The 21036-nt window shown below is 36.8% G+C and overlaps 1 long non-coding RNA gene across 1 annotated transcript; it reads left to right on the top strand.

Moving 5' to 3' along the window:
* The first annotated feature begins 224 nt into the window (after nucleotides 1–224).
* On the top strand, nucleotides 225–11656 carry LOC110905725. Its single transcript, XR_002573372.2, has 3 exons — nucleotides 225–445; nucleotides 10033–10118; nucleotides 11518–11656. It is a non-coding gene; the product is annotated as an uncharacterized LOC110905725 (long non-coding RNA).
* The last annotated feature ends 9380 nt before the right edge of the window (nucleotides 11657–21036 follow it).

Raw genomic sequence — 21036 nt, 5'->3', positions numbered from 1 at the left:
TACCGTTAGTGGTAAAAATTAACCCGGTAAATATTAGGATTTAAAAAAAATTGTTGTGACCTAATATTAAAGAAGTCCAAGTTAACGAGACTTAAAATAAAACAAGTTCTAACTTCCCGAACCCATTAAGTTAACTAGGTAGAATTAACCTAGTTAGTAATGGGTAATTAAATGATAAACTATGAGTTATAGCCTCATTTATAAACCCTTGAAACTACAGGGACTAATATTGCTAAGTGGGAAACTTGTTTTATTAAAAAAATAAAAATAAAACACAACACACACACTTAGTGTGTGTGTGTGTGTGCGTGTAAACGTCCAGGAGAAACAAGGGACAAGGCAAAACCCTTGTTCAAGCTCAAATCCAACAAATTGAAGGGTGAATTAGGGTCAAATCAAGTGCATGAACACAAATTCTTGATCACCTAAGCATGAGGATCTTAAGGTATGTTGAAATTTTGATGTTGATAGAGTTGTGAAAATTGATGAAAGTCATAAGATGCGATTTATGTATGAATCGTAGAGGCTACGGCCGAATTAGTGATGTATACTTGCTTAGGAACAAAACCCTAAGTGAAAATTTTACATGTTTTGTTATGATTGAATGCTTGGATGAAACAACACACTTAGATAAGTGGGTTTTACTAATATCATGAAACTTATAATATAATCATGTTTAGAATCATCATATATGGTAGTAACATGAAGACACTTGAACAAATTAGGTGTTTGAATTTATGCTCATGCATGACTTGAATTGGATTATGTAATGTTATGTTGATAAAATTGGGGTAAGGTGTTCAAGAGATAGGTTAGAGACTAATCTTGAATGCGAAACCCGCCAAGTGTTCGATGAAATGCTTAATAAATATGGTGCAGACCTGAATTTTGAAAATTCACAATAAATCACAGAAAAATCGTATGGGTGTGTAATTTATATGCCTAGAAAGGTCTCTGAGTAATCTGCATTTCGTTAGTTAACATGATGACTTGGTTCAGATGTTAAATATGTCAAAAACGTCGAATTCAGTGGCTGTTTTGAAATGACAACATGTTGTTTTAGGCTAAAAATAAGTTGTTGTCCTGATTTTGTAAAAATCATATAAAATCATAGAAACATCGTTAGAAAACGTACCATATATGCCTAGAAAGATATTTGAGAGTTCTACAATCCATCATTGAACATGTTGATCTAATTCAGCTTTTAAATGGGTCACAATGGTCAATTATAGCAGCTGAATATAAAATCACTGCACATTAATAATGTCCTTATTAACCAAGAAAAATGCATAGGATTGTATATACTTGCTTTAGGCATGAAGTATTGATTGTTGGGAACAAATAACACTTTATGTAACATGCTTAAAGTGTTTAAAATCACTTACTAACTAGTTTGTATTAGTAACTTCACTAACGGGTCAAACGGTTAGTGAATGAAAAGATTTATGGTATAAAACTAGTTGAAAATATGACATGCTTTGATTGATAAGTGTGTAAAAAAGAAAAAAAAGAGAAAAAGAGAGAGAGGACCATAGGGCGATGGCCATTGTATAGAATTGTCACACCCCAACCAATGGCGGAAACATCGGGATGAGACGAAGTGTGAAGATTGCTAAAGACATCATAACGCTATTTGTGACAATATTTAATAAACCGATTTCATTTCATAATTCATTTCTCAATATTACAAAGAAATCAAATAACATCAAGTTCAAGGGAAATACAATACAACATAATCAAAATTTGATACAACGATTAAACCTAAACGTCTATAAGTGTATCTAGGCATCAACGCTACTTCATTTCATAGCATCATCATCCTCAACCTGTAACATGTATAAAATAAAGTTCAATGCAAAAGCAAAGGCGAGTATACAAGTTTGGTACATACGTATCAAAAGATAAGTTTAAACAATTCCATGTGGCAAGCTCTTGATACGAGATAAACAATAAAATTGGCATGTGTCAAACATATCAAACCAATAATGAAACGGAATATGCTCATGACATAACCACAAGTCTACGGGCGGGTCGTTAATCATATAGCGCTACATATGTCATGGTTTGGCTCGTACGAAGTTAATGATAAGTCTAACACATAATGTCCTCAACCCAAGTTTAAAGTATCAAGTAATCAAATAAGCATGCGTGTAATAGGAATGTTTATGTATTATGATAAAGTTTGTGTGTAAGTTTATAAATAACATGTTACACCCCAAAAAGTGGTAAACGAAAAAGGGGTTCAAGTATACTCACAATATTGCATATGCTTTCCGATTATCCAATTGTTGACGATTAGAGATGTAGAGTCCGAATGTCTAAGGGTTAAAGTTCAAGTATGCTTAGAGTCGAGATTCGGAATAAAACAACATGAAAATAACATATGAGAATAACATGTGAAAATAACCATCTAATACATATGATACTTGTTGTTGACACTATGTACTCCAAGGAGTTTATATGGTTTCATGGAACAAGGTTCCATTAGAATCGTAACAAGTTATCATACTATAGGATGATATAATCTAGTACTTGGACATATGAACACTAATTCATCATCTAAGATTCGATTATTTGGATTATGTGCTTATATGTTACATATATTTTATACATATTATTAAGTCCAATATTTCAAGCATGAGGTAGAAGATTAAGATCTTCATTTAGGTACCTCTAAATATCATAGAAATCATGTAGGAGGTAGGAAGATCAAGTCTTCCATTTAGGCACCTCTAGGTGTTCACCACTACACTTGATGTAAAAACAACCAAGGAGGGTCATGAACATACAATAAAGAATGAATAAATACAACTAATCTAAGGAAAACATCAAGTAATATGTGGACTTACAAGTAGGATAGCCCAAGCTAGTCCTATAATCACACAAACATCAAGCATTAGGCTTGTTCATTACTTGTGGGTTAAAACCCAAACAAAACAGAAAGTATGTGAGGTTTACACCTCTGATTTCACATGTCTCAACCTTGTTTTTAAGCCTAACCAACCATAAGATAGGTTGTAAGCATTAGGACATAGGTTTGAGTGAGTTAAACTCAAGTTTAAGTAAGTATTGATAAAGATTAATGAAAACAAATTTGAACAGTGGACTTTGAAGCCTATTTGCCAGAGTTCCAGGGGTTTATTCTTTGAGAAACACCCATGGAATCGAAGATAAGGTCAAGCCAAGCGTTCTGGAAAAAGAATGAGCTCAAACGGATGAGAAATGAAGAAGTTATGCCCATTTTCGTAAAGCTCGATGAATCTGTCCGAACTCTGATTTGCAGCAACGTTTTAGGTGATTTGAGAGTGATTTAGGATGATTTCCAAAGTGTCAAAAGCTTGGATTTGGTGTGGGATTTATAGGGAAGTGTTTGGGTAGGTTGTAGTTGGGTATTAAATGTTAAAAATGAGTTTAAAACTCAAAAAAACCATAAATCGCGCTAAAAATACAAGCTGAAAAGGGTCTGATTGCCTTTTTGCGCGCTGAACTGGGCCTGGTCGCGTTTGGGCGAGTGCTTAACAAAATTAAGGCCCGGGTTATGATCAATAAGTAGGCTGCAGCACAGTGGTTAATGTGCGTGTTGGAGAGACTGCTGACCCAGGTTCGATCCCTGTGGTCAGCGATTTTTTTTTATTATACTTTCAGATATCACACATTCAGCCCCTGCAATCTTTATTCTTTCAGAAAAGTACACAACCGCCCCTGAACTTTAATTACTTATGTTATGTTCTATTTTGAAAGGAACTAACTTTAGAATTTAAACTAAGTTAGTTTGTGTTTATTAATTTTAAAATCTAACGAAACTAACTAGATTTTTCTTATAAAATAAAAAGAATAAAACTTTTAATTATAAGTTTAAGTAATTTAATTAATTAAACGATTAATAAATAACTTCATATTCAGAACAAATTAACGATCAAATCTTTCAACGATTAACCAATTCGCGAAGCTTCCAAGCTCCAGAACACGAAGTTTCTGAAAAAAATAGGATTTTAATTAAGGGTTTCCAAATATAGAAGGTATAAAAACGCAGGGCATTACAGTCTCCCCTCCTTTAAGAAATTTCATCCCGAAATTTATTGAAGAGGTAGACTTAAAGAGTTTTGGTAAAAACTTGAGACTTGGAAATTTTGAAACGTTTTGAAATGTATAAAATTTAGGGGAGAAAAGTAAAATAGTTTTGATTTGTTTGGCTAAAATGGTTTTGAGGCATAAGCATGGGTGAAACATATAGGTAAAAATGATTTTGAATAGCTAATTTGGAATTGCTTTACAAATGTATTGTATTTACGAAGGAGGTCTTAATAAAATAGTTTGTAATCAATACGAGTGAGGTAGGTTGCATAAGAGGTTTCAAGGGTAGTGTAAAACCACATATAAAAATTGCCTTTTTGAGTGGAACGAGAAAGTTTGGTACTTTAAATAAAGTATCAACGGCCTACTAAATATGTTTACCAGAAATAAGAATAGGAAGATGGCTTTAAAGGTAATGAGATAAGTTAGGATGCGATTGTTTGAACAAGCTTGATTGTGAACTAGGTTTGTATGAAAGAAAAGGATAAAAGAGAATACCACGAGTATAGAATGAAGAATGACTCTTAAAGAGTGCAAGTATAAGAATAACATAAGTGTTGGATAGATGAACGCAGTGTGTTAAGGATGAAGTCTCGTCGTGGATAATCAGATATAATGCGTTTGTGAGTTAACTGAAGTTGTATTAGGTCTAATTAGGTCTGTAAAACACTGAATTTCTCATGACACGTTTTACGAAAGTTTGGTAACGTGGTGAAAAACACTTATATATAGGAAGTACCGGCGGCGTATCCACCATGTTTTGACCACATTACATCCGTTCCGTATTCGGTGCCATGTTACATTCCGTGTCTTACCATACACAGTAGTACACACTATGGTTCTCATACGCCTATCACCATAATCCCGTGTGCACCCGTGATTATATTGATCGTCGCATGATCCGCATAGCTTGTACTAGTTGTGTATGAATTTGGGTAGGTACACTAAAAAAAATAAGAATGTGTGCGTATAAGAATAAAGTATGTAAGCAAGTCCATGATTAAGTATGTATAGGACCCACGTAAGCGAATCCCTCGGATTCTGCTCGTGTATGGGCACGAATGTATGAATCATGAATATATATGAAAGATAAGTATGAGTATGATATGAACATGAGTATAAGCATAAATGTATTGTCATGGGTATATGTGTGAGTACCAACATGAGTATAAGTAGGATGTATGATTGTAAGCATGAATATGAATATTAGTGTAAACGTGAGTGTAAGTATAATTCTAAGAATATGAATATAAATTTGAATATAAGTGTAACATATGAGTACAACGTAAAATGTATAAATCGCGACTATTAGTGTATGAGTGAATGATTTTATATATGGTATGAATTTAAATACGTATAAGATCAAGAGGTTTGAGTATAAAAGAAACAAAACTGAGTAGTACATGTGAAGTAGTCGTGAGGTAAAAACTAGAACACGTGAAATGATGTGCAAGTATAGTTGTTTGAGCAACGTTAAATTTTATCGAATCAAGATAGATTGAGTTTAGTTGGAGGGTAAAACATAGTTTGTACATGAAAAAGGATAATAGTACTCATTGGTTAAGCGTAATGTATTTCGTAATGAATGGAAATGCTACTTTTGTTTCAAAAGAGTTTACGTAAACCGAAGATGATCGATCCCCATGAAGCCTTCTTGCCCACGTGGTTTGTAAATGGGTGTAGGAAAAAGGTTTTCGATAAAAAGTAAGTTCGTTTCATCAAACAAGAAATTATGAATTTAGGAGGTTCTTGTGAAAACGAGGCTCCTTAGAAAAGAAATTTAACAAAAGGACTTAGTGATTGTTAAAAGTTTTAGCAATTTATTTGTTGACGTTGGAAGGAGTATTTGGTAAAACATTCATATAGCACCTACAAGATCCTATAAGTAATTGAGAAAGGTTGGTTTGATTTTGATTAAGAATGGAAGTCTCTAGTATGATGATATAACGTGTGCATGTTTTAGTGATTAATTTGAATATGAAGTTCATGGGCAAGAGTTTCATTGGACTGACTAAATTGATAGGTAGCATTTCGTAAGGTTTTGAGGTTCGAGTAACAAAACGTTTTAAGACATGATTAGGAATCTCGTGTATATGAGTTGGGTGAAAATAGATTGTAGAATAAGAATTACGCTTGATGAAACAATGTATTTTGAAGTCGGTATAGGTAGGTATTTTGAATAATGATAAACAATTTAGGTATAAAATATGATCGAGTTTGCATAATGAGATATCTTGAAGAGACGTTTTGGTAACGATCACCTAGGTAAGGGAATCACCCTAACTCGTTGGTGAGGTCGTTTTTAAGAAAAAAAAAGGGAGTGGAGTTAATCGTCAAGGTAAGGAAATCACTCCTATCTCGATGATATGTCCCCACTCGTCGTTACAAGGAATACAGATTTAAATTATATGAAATCATGCATATGTATAAATGTGTGAAAAGGATTTAATATGTTGTGCGTGTGAGGGGAAAAATACCGAAAGTAAATTCGTATTTGAAATATTGCAAGGTATAAATTAAATAATATAACATATGTTTGATTAAAATTTAGGATGGTTCCAAAACGGAACTTTGACTAACCAAAGTGGTCGAAAAGTCTTTCGAGTTTGAGGAGCATGCTTTGGCCTAATAGGTAAAATACTCTCGCCGACAAGTCGGTTAACGGTATTTACCCTTCCGGTTACTACATGTCCCAAATTAATTGAAATTTCGAGACTTGGCGGGATTTATGAAAATCAAGGAGTGGAACTAGTCGACAAGGTGCGGGTTTCACCCCTAACTCGGCGATTTCGTATCCAAGTGTGGTTGGTACTCACCGGGTCAAAATTTTAATTTCAACACTTGACGAGGGTCCACTAGAATTCGAAATTTGAAATTACCATTAAGATGTGGATTTCACTCCTAACTTAACGGTGTAATTTCGTAAAAAAAAAGGAAAGAAAGAAAAGTTGATGGATTGAGAGTTGTTCACCAAATTGTGGGTTTTACGCCTACTTTGGTGAAGTCATCTCGTTTGTGCAATATGAGAGTTGTCGGCTTTAGAAATATCGAGTAAAATGCATGAGGGAAGTGTATGTCAAAGGAATACGCAAACAAGTATAAACACGTAAGAAGGCATATCAAGAATGGTACATAAATAATGAAATGATAAATCAAGTATTAACACATAGAGAAATAGGTCAAGAATAACACGTAAAGAATCGAACAACGAAGCAAGTATTAACACATAATAAGACAAGCATTAATGCATAAGAATAACATGTCGAATATTACCCACGAGTGATATACATGTTTAAAAGAGCATACATAAGAAACAAATAAAGTATCATGTAGTAGTTCAAGTAAAACATACGAATAAGGCTCTAAAACTATAGACTAGGTAAAAGCATTCCTACTTTTCCTAATTCCCTATAGTTATGGCTCTGATACCAATCTGTCACACCCCAACCAATGGCGGAAACATCGGGATGAGACGAAGTGTGAAGATTGCTAGAGACATCATAACGCTATTTGTGACAATATTTAATAAATCGATTTCATTTCATAATTCATTTCTCAATATTACAAAGAAATCAAAGAACATCAAGTTCAAGGGAAATACAATACAACATAATCAAAATTTGATACAACGATTAAACCTAAACGTCTATAAGTGTATCTAGGCATCAACGCTACTTCATTTCATAGCATCATCATCCTCAACCTGTAACATGTTTAAAATAAAGTTCAATGCAAAAGCAAAGGCGAGTATACAAGTTTGGTACATACGTATCAAAAGATAAGTTTAAACAATTCCATGTGGCAAGCTCTTGATACGAGATAAACAATAAAATTGGCATGTGTCAAACATATCAAACCAATAATGAAACGGAATATGCTCATGACATAACCACAAGTCTACGGGCGGGTCGTTAATCCTATAGCGCTACATATGTCATGGTTTGGCTCGTACGAAGTTAATGATAAGTCTAACACATAATGTCCTCAACCCAAGTTTAAAGTATCAAGTAATCAAATAAGCGTGCGTGTAATAGGAATGTTTATGTATTATGATAAAGTTTGTGTGTAAGTTTATAAATAACATGTTACACCCCAAAAAGTGGTAAACGAAAAAGGGGTTCAAGTATACTCACAATATTGCATATGCTTTCCGATTATCCAATTGTTGACGATTAGAGATGTAGAGTCCGAATGTCTAAGGGTTAAAGTTCAAGTATGCTTAGAGTCGAGATTCGGAATAAAACAACATGAAAATAACATATGAGAATAACATGTGAAAATAATCATCTAATACATATGATACTTGTTGTTGACACTATGTACTCCAAGGAGTTTATATGGTTTCATGGAACAAGGTTCCATTAGAATCGTAACAAGTTATCATACTATAGGATGATATAATCTAGTACTTGGACATATGAACACTAATTCATCATCTAAGATTCGATTATTTGGATTATGTGCTTATATATTACATATATTTTATACACATTATTAAGTCCAATATTTCAAGCATGAGGTAGAAGATTAAGATCTTCATTTAGGTACCTCTAAATATCATAGAAATCATGTAGGAGGTAGGAAGATCAAGTCTTCCATTTAGGCACCTCTACGTGTTCACCACTACACTTAATGTAAAAACAACCAAGGAGGGTCATGAACATACAATAAAGAATGAATAAATACAACTAATCTAAGGAAAACATCAAGTAATGTGTGGACTTACAAGTAGGATAGCCCAAGCTAGTCCTATAATCACACAAACATCAAGCATTAGGCTTGTTCATTACTTGTGGGTTAAACCCCAAACAAAACAGAAAGTATGTGAGGTTTACACCTCTGATTTCACATGTCTCAACCTTGTTTTTAAGCCTAACCAACCATAAGATAGGCTGTAAGCATTAGGACATAGGTTTGAGTGAGTTAAACTCAAGTTTAAGTAAGTATTGATAAAGATTAATGAAAACAAATTTGAACAGTGGACTTTGAAGCCTATTTACCAGAGTTCCAGGGGTTTATTCTTTGAGAAACACCCATGGAATCGAAGATAAGGTCAAGCCAAGCGTTCTGGAAAAAGAATGAGCTCAAACGGATGAGAAATGAAGAAGTTATGCCCATTTTCGTAAAGCTCGATGAATCTGTCCGAACTCTGATTTGCAGCAACGTTTTAGGTGATTTGAGAGTATTTTGGATGATTTCCAAAGTGTCAAAAGCTTGGATTTGGTGTGGGATTTATAGGGAAGTGTTTGGGTAGGTTGTAGTTGGGTATTAAATGTTAAAAATGAGTTTAAAACTCAAAAAAACCATAAATCGCGCTAAAAATACAAGCTGAAAAGGGTCTGATTGCCTTTTTGCGCGCTGAACTGGGCCTGGTCGCGTTTGGGCGAGTGCTTAACAAAATTAAGGCCCGGGTTATGATCAATAAGTAGGCTGCAGCACAGTGGTTAATGTGCGTGTTGGAGAGACTGCTGACCTAGGTTCGATCCCTGTGGTCAGCGATTTTTTTTTTATTATACTTTCAGATATCACACATTCAGCCCCTGCAATCTTTATTCTTTCAGAAAAGTACACAACAGCCCGTGAACTTTAATTACTTATGTTATGTTCTATTTTGAAAGGAACTAACTTTAGAATTTAAACTAAGTTAGTTTGTGTTTATTAATTTTAAAATCTAACGAAACTAACTAGATTTTTCTTATAAAATAAAAAGAATAAAACTTTTAATTATAAGTTTAATTAATTTAATTAATTAAACGATTAATAAATAACTTCATATTTAGAACAAATTAACGATCAAATCTTTCAACGATTAACCAATTCGCGAAGCTTCCAAACTCCAGAACACGAAGTTTCTAAAAAAATAGGATTTCAATTAAGGGTTTCCAAATATAGAAGGCATAAAAACGCAGGGCGTTACAAGAATGACCAATCTAACCATCTTATGATGTTATGATATAGTTTGACTCTAAACAAGCTAGTTGGGAGCTTGGAAAGGAACGGGTCAAACAGATCTTGGATGCGAAGAATGTTTGCGCGGACGCGAGGTAAGTAAAACTTACACCCATTCTTAGTATATATAAATATATATATCCATTCTAGAGGATATAAATAAAATAACGGATTGTATCCGAAATACGAGTTCCGACGCGAAATGTTATGCGTTGGAACGAATAAAATGATGAAAACCATGTTAATGGTAATAAGGGATTTGAAATGGAAATTACTCATGAAATGACATATACAAAAGAGTTTTTGGAATGGCTACTTAGTAAGATAAGCCTAATCGAACAATAAGGGTAAAATGGTGATTTGGTCACATATGGTTGGAATAAAAGTCGAAGTTCGAACGACATCATATGGAATAAGCCATGTTGGATCGAACGCAAAAGAAATGAATTTAAAGATATAATCACATGGTGAAAAAAAATCCGAAATGGGTCAGATGGTGATTTTAACACCACTTGACAAATAACGACTAACAAGTATTTGTCGAGTACAATGCTCACAGTGTAAATCGGCTTATGGAAATCTCATTGCTAGGAATTAGCAAATCATTAAGGCAAAATATTAAACGGGTCAATACTTCGACCCGAGCCAGGTACGCATAAATAAGATTTAGTTAATATGCGGGTTTGGTCAAATATTTAGCAAAAGTCCTTCGTCGTAAAATGAGGGACTAGAGTTGACCAAAGTGCCCTTGAAGGGTAAATCGGGCAAACAACCCATATGGGTTGTTTAGGAACTTGCATTTTGATTAGGGAATCATTAAACATGGATACAAGATATAGGTATAAACATTCGTGGAATCAAATACCTAAAATGGGTCAGTTGCGTAAAACGACTAACCGAAGGATAAATTTGGGTTAACGGGTTAGATATGCTAAATATACCACAAAAGTAGTCGTGGTAGGACCTAAGCGTATATTTTAGATGTGGAATAACGAAGTGTGAAAAGAAAAGAGTTAGTTTAGACTAAATGGCTTAAATCCCCTAAACGGGTCAAAATGTGGATTTTAAGTAATAAGCCAAATGCTCAAAAAGTTAGAATTTTATTAGTTTGAATGTTGGATTTTAACTCCATGTGATGGAGAATTAAATTACGGACGCGTAGGAAAAAGAATCGCCTAAAACGGACTAGTAGATAAAAAGTTATGGTCGTTTAAAGTTCGATATTTGTTGAATAATTGAGCTGGGCAGAAAATGCAGGTTCAGAAACGGACCTGCTGGAAAACCGACTCCCCCGCGCCACGCGACAGGATCCAGGGGATCTGGCGCGACACGCGAGAGCCCTCGCGACACGCGACAAAGTGAATGGGATCTGGCGTGACACGCGACAGACTCAAATATGAAATTTTATTTTATTTTTGATGGTTTGATGCTAGGACTTGTTTATGCATATTTTAACAATGTCAAAACTAAATTTTTAAGTGGTTTTGACTCCAGGTGAGTATGGCAAGCATCCGGACGACGATCAAGCAATCTAGTGAACCGAACACATGTCAAATGAAGCTTCCGCAATAATTTTATTTGGTTTTTGTTTTAAGTGATCAATGTAAACACTTGGAACTATATTTTGTTTACTTTAAACAAAGTTTTAAAATGTGTAATTATGGTTATAAGCCTATTAAATTGAGACGGATGTTACACTGCAATGCAATCATCCCTGCTACAAATTCAAACCCTGCTTGCAATGCTATTGTGCCTGCTGCTACTCCCAACCCTCCTGCTCCAGAAAACACCAAGAAGTCGTACACTGGGATTCATCCCAAATGTGCCAGTTGCAACTATCATCACCCTGTCAACTCAACTTGTCGCCAGTGTACCACCTGCAATCACTATGGTCACACGGCCCTTTACTGCCGTCAAGCCAATCAAGTGCAGCAAGCGCCACCAGCTCAGCAGAACCCCAAACCAACAAACAACGTGCGAGCATGCTACAAGTATGGGGACACCACTCATCTCCGTCCCCAATGTACCCAGCTGAATTAGGAGCAACAGCAAGCCGCTCGAGGACGAGCATTCAACATCAACGCGAATCAGGCGCGTAACGACAATGATGTCATTAATGGTACGTTTCTCGTTAATAATCTTTACGCTTCGATACTATTTGATATTGGTGCCGACAGAAGCTTTGTGTCCGTAGAATTTGAATCTTTGTTAAACTTTGCACGCTCTAAACTACCTAAGTCATTCTCTGTTGAGATTGCCGATGGTAAGTCTATTCTAGTTGATTCTATTCTCCGTGATTGTTCCCTGACTCTTAACGATCACGTTTTCACTATTGATCTCATACCCATGCAATTGGGTAGTTTCGATATCATAGTAGTCATGGATTGGTTGCGTAAGAACCATGCTGAAATCGCTTGTCACGAGAAGTACGTTCATCTACCTCTTCCGTCTGGTGATACTTTGCATGTCTACGGAGACCGACCTTCTAGAGGACTGAAATTGATGTCATGCACTCAAGCGAATAAATGCTTACGTAAACAGTACTTTGCATTCTTGGCCCACATAGTGGAACAAAAGGGCAAGGGAAAGAGCGTAAGTGATGTTCCAGTAGTGTGTGATTTCCCTGACGTCTTTCCTGAAGATCTTCCTGGTCTTCCTCCACCTCGATCTATTGATTTTCGTATTGACCTCATACCTGGCTCAACTCCTGTTGCCAAAGCTCCTTACTGACTTGCACCCTCTGAGATGCAAGAATTATCTAGTCAACTACAAGACCTACACGATAAAGGTTTTATACGTCCAAGTACCTCACCTTGGGGTGCTCCTGTGCTATTCGTCAAGAAGAAAGATGGTTCATTTCGCATGTGCGTCGACTACCGTGAACTTAACAAACTCATCGTCAAGAACCGTTATCCTCTCCCTCGTATCGATGATCTATTTGACCAACTATAAGGCGCAAGTTGTTTCTCTAAAATCGACCTTCGATCTAGTTATCATCAGCTCCGTGTTCCCAAAGAAGATATCCCCAAAACTGCTTTTCGCATCCGTTATGGGCACTACGAGTTCGTGGTTATGCCTTTTGGCTTGACCAACGCACCCGCTGTGTTCATGGATCTTATGAATCGTGTTTGTAAACCTTACTTGGATCGTTTTGTGATAGTCTTTATTGATGATATTCTTATCTATTCGAAGAACCAAGCTGATCATGCATGACATTTACGCCTCATGTTAGAACTTTCACGTGGTGAACGCTTATACCAAAGTTTTCTAAGTGCGAATTTTTGATTAATGAAGTACAATTTCCCGGACACGTTGTTAGTAAACAAGGAATTCATGTTGACCTTTCCAAAATCGAAGCGGTGAAGAATTGGAGTACGCCTAAATCTGCATCTGAGATGCGTTCCTTCCTGGGATTGGCGGGTTATTACCGTCGATTCATCTCGGATTTTTCAAAAATAACCGCTCCTCTCACTTCGTTGACTCAGAAAGAGAAACCTTTTGTGTGGGGTCCCGAGCAAGAGGAATCTTTTCAAACTCTTAAGAATCTGCTTTGCAACGCTCCTGTGCTTGCTCCCCCTGATGGGAATGATGATTTCGTGGTATATTGCAATGCCTCGAACCGTGGGCTTAGCTGTGTGCTCATGCAACGGGACAAGGTTATCACTAATGCCTCTCGACAGCTCAAAATACATGAGAAAAACTATACTACCCACGATTTAGAGCTTGCGCAGTTGTTTTTGCGTTAAAGATTTGGCGACACTACCTATATGGTACTAAGTGTGTGGTTTTCACTGACCATAAGAGCCTGTAGCACATATTTAACCAAAAGGAACTGAATATGCGTCAGCGACGATGGGTAGAGTTGCTTAACGACTATGACTGCGAGATTCGCTACCATCCTGGCAAGGCGAATGTCGCGGTCGACGCTCTTAGTCGTAAGACTCGTGTTAGTAGCATCCGCTGTTTTCATATCACTAGTGATCTTCATTCTTGTATCCGTGAAGCTTAGTACTCGTCTGCCAACGAAGGAAGTCTAATCGTTGAAATACGAGGTGCTTCTATTGATCAACTTGAAATGAAGTCTGATGGACTTCAATACTACCTCAATCGCATCTGGGTACCAGATCGCGACAATCTTCGTGAGCTCATTATGATTGTGGCTCACAAATCCCGATACTCTATTCATCCTGGTGCTGATAAGATGTACCATGATTTGCGTACATCCTATTGGTGGCCTGGTATGAAGAAGGAAATCGCCACGTACGTCTCGAAATGTCTTACTTGCTCAAAGGTTAAAGCTGAACATCAACGTCCTTCAGGTCTTCTCGAACAACTCGAAGTCCCTGTTTGGTAATGGGATAGCATTGCTATGGACTTTATAACTAAACTTCCCCGTACACCTTCCGGTCATGATAGTATATGGGTAATCATCGACCGTTTGACCAAATCAGCCCACTTTCTTCCTATTCGGGAAGATTTCAAGGTGGAGAAACTTGCTCGAATCTACACTGATGAAATCATATGTCGTCATGGTATACCCATTGACATTATCTCTGACCGCAATGGTCGTTTCACTTCGCGTCTCTGGTAAACTTTTCAGTCCGCTATGGGTTCTCACTTAAATCTTAGTATAGCCTTTCATCCTCAAACAGATGGACATACTGAACGCACAATTCAAACCCTAGAGGATATACTTCGTTCTTGTGTCATTGACTTTGGTGGTAATTGGGATGTATATTTACCATTGATCGAGTTCTCGTACAACAACAGCTACCATTCGAGTATTCAGATGGCTCCTTTCGAAGCTTTGTACGATCGCAAGTGCCGATCTCCTCTCAGTTAGCATGAGATTGGTGACAAGCAACTTACTAGCCCTGAGATCATTCAAGAGACGACGGATAAGATTCTTCAAATCCGCGATAACTTGATCAAGGCTAGGAGCAGACAAAAGAGCTATGCTGATAAAAGGCGTAAGCCTCTGGAATTCGATGTTAGGGATCACGTTCTACTCAAAGTATCTCCCTGGAAAGGAGTGATACGTTTTGGTAAAAGGGAAAGCTTGCCCCTCACTATGTGGGTCCTTTCAAGATACTCGAGAGGATTGGCAAGGTGGCTTACCGACTCGATTTTCCCCAAGAGCTTAGCAACGTACATCCGACATTCCATGTTTCTAATCTCATGAAGTGTTTAGCAGATGAGGAACTTCAAGTTCCCATCAAAGACTTTCAAATAAACGAGACCCTTCATTTTGTGGAGAAACCGGTCGAAATCATGGACCAAGGTACCAAGCGGTTAAGGCGCAACAAAATTTCAATAGTTAAGGTGCGATGGGAAGGAAAGCGTGGCGCCGAATTCACTTGGGAACTCGAAAGTGAAATGAAAGCCAAGTATCCACAGCTCTTTGTTCAATCTTCCTCTTAGATTTCGAGGATGAAATCTCCTAAAGGAGAGGAGACTGTAACGCCCAGCTTTTCGATACTTTTATTATCTCGGCAAGACTCGTCATACTTCCTATCTTGTGATGCTTTTACACTCGAGACGTTCGATCATAATGAGAAATGGCATCTTAAATCTTGTTAAACTATGTGAGACTTTTACTATGTGATGATTTTGTGATACTTTATATATGAATGATGTGAATCTTGACTCTTGTGATGCTTTATATATATGAACGATGTGAATCTTGACTCTTGCGATGCTTCTAGAAACTTGACACTTGTTATATTTTGATACTTAATGAACGAGAAACTATCTTGAACGCGAACTAGAAACCACGGAAACTTTTTGTGACATTTATAATACCACGTAATGGCTACTCACAATAATACGCAATGCAACACTTAACATAGCTCGTAAAACGAACCAAAGTCGGAAAACTAGCAAACGAGAATCAGCTGTCCAAATGGACATCCGATCGGATGACCATCCGACCGGATGGCCATTCGACCGAAACGTCATCCGACCCCTGACACTTCTCCACCGACTTAACCCCATCCAATCAATGCCATTCGATTGGAGTTGTCACTGTCACCTATAAATAGGACACTTGGCCCTTCATTCTCACCTTTCACTCTGCCATCCGACCACCTGCACTCAAGTCACTCTCAGTCACTTTAATCGCGATTCAAGGCCAATTTCGACACTATGATCAAAAACTTAAACAGTTCACAGACACCTACACACTGTTCGAATGGCCATCCGTTCGAATGGCCATCCGTCCAGATGACCATCCGTTCGAATGACCATCCGCTCAGTTAGTCTGTCAGACACTTTGTTAGTGCATATGTCTGTTGAATTCCTCTTATGTCTTGTATCGAGTCATGTAACTAGAATAGATAGACTAGGACGCGTTGTACAAAAGAGACGGGAAACAGATCTGAACCAGCCACTCCTCACGAAGTGGATAGTCCAGTTCATGCGACCTGGATGGTCGGGTAACCAGTTCGTGCGACCTGGAGGTCTGGTTCATGCTTTCTAGGTTTCCTATAACTAGGTGAATCCATTTCTTCATTTGTAACAATCTGATTCCGGTAGCGAAGCTCTGCCAAAGTGTCGCCAGCTCGTGTACCGTTGTGAAATCAATACAAACGACATTTAATCTACTTCTAAGTGTAAAACAACCTGCTATAACATCAATACGTCTGATTCCGCCTTTCGTATTAATCGAGAGCTCTTCTGAACATCTCGTTTGATCGATTCCCCGATCCGACAAGTGGTATCAGAGCTCAGGAGGAAGAGTTATTACCATTTCAGCTTGTTTTCATTGATAAAAAGTGATTTCTTCTCATTTCTACTCATTCTTCTACACATTTTCTTCAAAATCAGAACGTTTTCACGGCTAAAATGATCTGAATTTCACATATAACACGTAAAATTGAGTTTTAAACAATCCGTGAACAAATCAGGACTTAATTCAACCTAAATCTTGATAAAATTGACCAAATCGCGCGAAAAACCATTCAGATCGTTCGACAAATCACCAGGTCATGTGAAAACTTGCCAGGTCATACGGTTTGGACAACTCAAGTCGCACGAAGTAGATTAGGTCGTTTCAAATTGATCCAGGTCGCATGGTTTGTGTGAAAAGCTTATCAGGTCGTACGGTTTGAAGTCCAGCTCGCACGGATTGTATTTCAGGTCGTTTGAAGTTGTTCAGCTCGCACGGTTTGAGCTAGATTGTACCAAATCCAGTTCGTTTCAAATCATCAGTTCGTTTGAACTTTGTGTTTTGTAGAACTTTCGCACGAAAACATGGATAACGAGTTTTACAACGCTTTTGCTACTGCCCCGGCTACTCCAGTTACCGTTGCCGAAACTGTCGGTATCGAGAATGAAACGGGAACTTTCCAAAAGCCTCCAAAGCTTATGTACATTAAGGACTTTAAAGGGTGGCGAGACCGTTTTGAAAACTGGGTGCAAGCTAGTAAGTTTGATGCATGGGTTTCGTTAGAGAAAGATTATACTTTACCGAAAGATGACCTTGGAAATGAAAAACAATTAAGTCAATTTTTACCGGATGAAAAATTAAAATACACAAGTGAAAAAATGATGATTAGCATTCTCCAACAAGCGGTAAAAGAAGATATTTTTGTTTTGCTTCAACATTAGGGAACTATTAGATCAATTTGGAAAGCGTTGATTAAAAAGTTTAAGGGTAGTGCTCATATGATAAAAAATAAACGAGCATTACTAAAAAATTCTGTTGATATGTTTACAGCTCTTGAAGGTGAAACAACAAGAATGATTATTGAGAGATATTGTCATCTTGTCATGGAAATGAAAAGATTGGACATCAAGAAAGAAGATGATGAATGGGTTGATAAGCTAGCCGATGCGTTACCACAGAATGAATGGGGAACATATCTGTTGATTTTAAAGCATAACCGACAATTTGAAGATATGAATTTGAGTATGTTTATCCATAAATTGGAAGAACATGAGTTAACAATTCGAAAACCTGCTACGATGAGAAGTCCGGGTGCTCAACAAGATGTTAGTCTATATTATAGAGGAAGCAAAGTTGAGACCACTCCGAGTCCAAAGATTCAGACTGTGTTCAGTGCTGATGGTACTTCCGGAACAAATGCAAACAATACAAATCAGAGCAGTGGATATTCTTCGTCTTATTCAAGTTTTGAACCAAATTTCTCGACACCGAGTTCTCAACAACAAAGTTCAACAAATTTTACCGGTCAAGTGCAATGCAATATTGCATTACATATTCAAAATGGTCAAAAATTTTCTCCAGATATTGCGAAGCGACACATGGCATCTCTTGTTACTGTGTTAGAGTCGTATGAAAGCTTGGTTGCTGGACGAATTGGAAATCCGATGCTCACTAAACAGGATTATGACCAGATTGATTCTGAGGAACTTGAGTTGATGAACATCAAGTGGTGTTTAGCTAGCGTTTTGAGAAGAGCAGAAAAGTTCAAACAGATCACCGGAAGAGATGATCTTCGTGAAGCTGCTACATCTCAGCTAGGTTTTGACAAATCGAAGGTTACTTGTTTTCGTTGCCGAGAAAAGGGCATTTTAAATGAGAGTGTACAAACAGAGAAGCAACTGGAAGACAAGATCCTTTCGGAAACAACGATTATCATAGAAAAGCAATTTATCATCAGGTTGCTCAACAACCATATCAACAACAATCTTCACACTCACATACTATTTCGATTGAGGAATCAAAAGGGTAAAGCTTGTTTTGGTCTGTTAGATCAAGAAGATGAAAGGATTCCGAAATAGTTCAATTGGGATGACTATGATCCTTCTAGACCTTCAGTTTCTAAAGCATTTCTTGCTCGATTCTTTGAATATTCAACCTCGGAAGAAGGAACAATCAAATCTAAGAACAGTCCTAGAAGACAACCGATTTTTAAATCTTCAGGAAGTGATGCAGACACTGATGATGAGGAAGAGTATATTAATAAAGCTAGAAAACAATTGGATACTTATAGTTTTAATTTGTTTTTTGCAGATAAAATCGAGATATTGAAAGAGAAAAGGGCTGCTAGACTGAAGAGAGAAATGGAAGCAAGAAGGATTGCTGAAGAAAAGACTGAAGTTAAGATAGAAACTGACAAGGCAAAAATTGAAGAAAAACCGACAGAGAAGGTCGAGGTTGAAGAGAGTGAAGTGAAGATAGAAGTTGAAAAAGAACCGTTTGTGATTGAAAAGGTGGTGGAAAAAATAGTTGAAAAAATAGTTGAAGTTGAAAAGATTGTAAAGGTTGAAAAACCTTGTACTAAGTGTTTAGAATCTTACAAAGATTGTGTTGAAAAAGATACAAAATATGCTGAATTGGAGAAGCTCAAAGAAAATTTGATGCACAATGTGAGGAGCATAAAGGAGTCATATGATCTCCTAAACAACAAAGTGAACTTGTACAAAGGAGCTTGTGATGAGGATATTCAGATGAAGAATCTTCTGAAAGCAACAGTTCTTCAAAAGCAAACTGCAATCAACAAATACATTGAGATTGTTGCAGGGCTGAAACAAGAATTGGCAGGGATGACGATCGAAACCGAAAGAATGAATTCTTTCCTTCGAAGTTATCAAAGTTCAGATTATGTTATTGATCGCATTTATCCTACCGTGGCATCTCATAAGTTTGCAGAAGATGACGAAAACTCTGGTAAGAAAACTGGTTTTAATTATAACAGAGTACCAAATCCAATGTGGGATGGCTATACCCCCCGACAATTTGAAAAGGTGGCTGAAGCACTCAATCTGAATCTGAAATCCGAGTCTATCGATGGATTACCAGATGATATTGATGTCACATTCACAGCGTCTGACACTGATCATGAGTCCGAGTTAATTAAGAAAGTGGTCGATCAGGTGTTGGATAAAGATGAAGAGTCAAAGTTAGAGTCTAAATCTGAAAATTCGAGTTCATCAGACAAAAGCTCAAGTTCACCGGTCAAAAGGGTTTACAATAAAGATTTTCTGATATCAAAAAATAATTTGAATGACGAAACATTCAAAGTAGCATATACTTTGAATGATTCCGACAAATTATATTCTGATGAAAGATTTCCAATAAGAGGTGTTAAAACTGAAATGATTAACAAGGTTTTCAAATTAACATAAATTAATATTTCTGAAATAAAAGATGTAAATCTTACTGAAAAACCTAAAATGTACACTTCAGGAGTTCAACAAAGATTGAACAAGAAAAAGGGCTACAGTTCTGGTTCGGATTATCGAAAGAAACCAAACCATAACAGTAATTTCAAAAAGAAAGAATTAGGTTTTATTCCACCAGAAAATCATAAAAACGAGAAAATTTATAAACCAAAAACTAAATTTGTTTCAGGAGCAAGTTCTGAAGAAGAGAAGGAGAAACCTTTCTGGAAACAGTCAAATAAGGAGTTTCTCGCCGAAAAGCAAAACAATGTGTTGAAGGAATCTGAACTGAGAGTTGAAAGAAGAATTTGTTTCAAATGTCAAGAGGTTGGACATATTGCTTGGAATTTCTCAAAGCCCACCAACACAAAACAGGGAGTTTCTTCTAACTCTAAATTGAAAGAAAAATGTGTTGATAAAAAGGAACAACCAACAGAGAAATTTAAGGAGTTTAAAAATTCGACTTTCGAAGTTGGTGAAAGTTCGAAGCATTTTTACAAAAGAAGAGCAAATCTTAACAAACATAAATGAGTGGTTAAGAAATCAGAGGTTGTTTCTGGCAATGAATCTGACTAGTCAAAGTCAGAGGAGCCACATGTTGTGCTAAATGATGAGAATTTCGTTCCAACAATGGATGATGAAAATTTTCCACCATTGTCAAACGGAAACTTGAAATCAAAAGTTGATAAGATTGAGATTTCAGATCAATTCTTCTCTGATAAGGAAGAATATGATGCTGAAAAGGCATTTAATAGTAAAGTGCTACATATTTTTGGAAAGATGGCTGATGGGAAGGTGAAGGGAGTGAAAGAATTTTATGAATCAAAAATTGTTAAACCAACTGAGGATGGTTCACCCATGATTGATCAGGCATGGGTGAGATTC

The sequence above is a fragment of the Helianthus annuus genome, chromosome 14 (assembly GCF_002127325.2).
Source record: "Helianthus annuus cultivar XRQ/B chromosome 14, HanXRQr2.0-SUNRISE, whole genome shotgun sequence".
NCBI lineage: Eukaryota > Viridiplantae > Streptophyta > Magnoliopsida > Asterales > Asteraceae > Helianthus > Helianthus annuus.
Note: the sequence above shows the minus strand (reverse complement) of the source record. Positions and strands in the feature narration are given on the sequence as shown.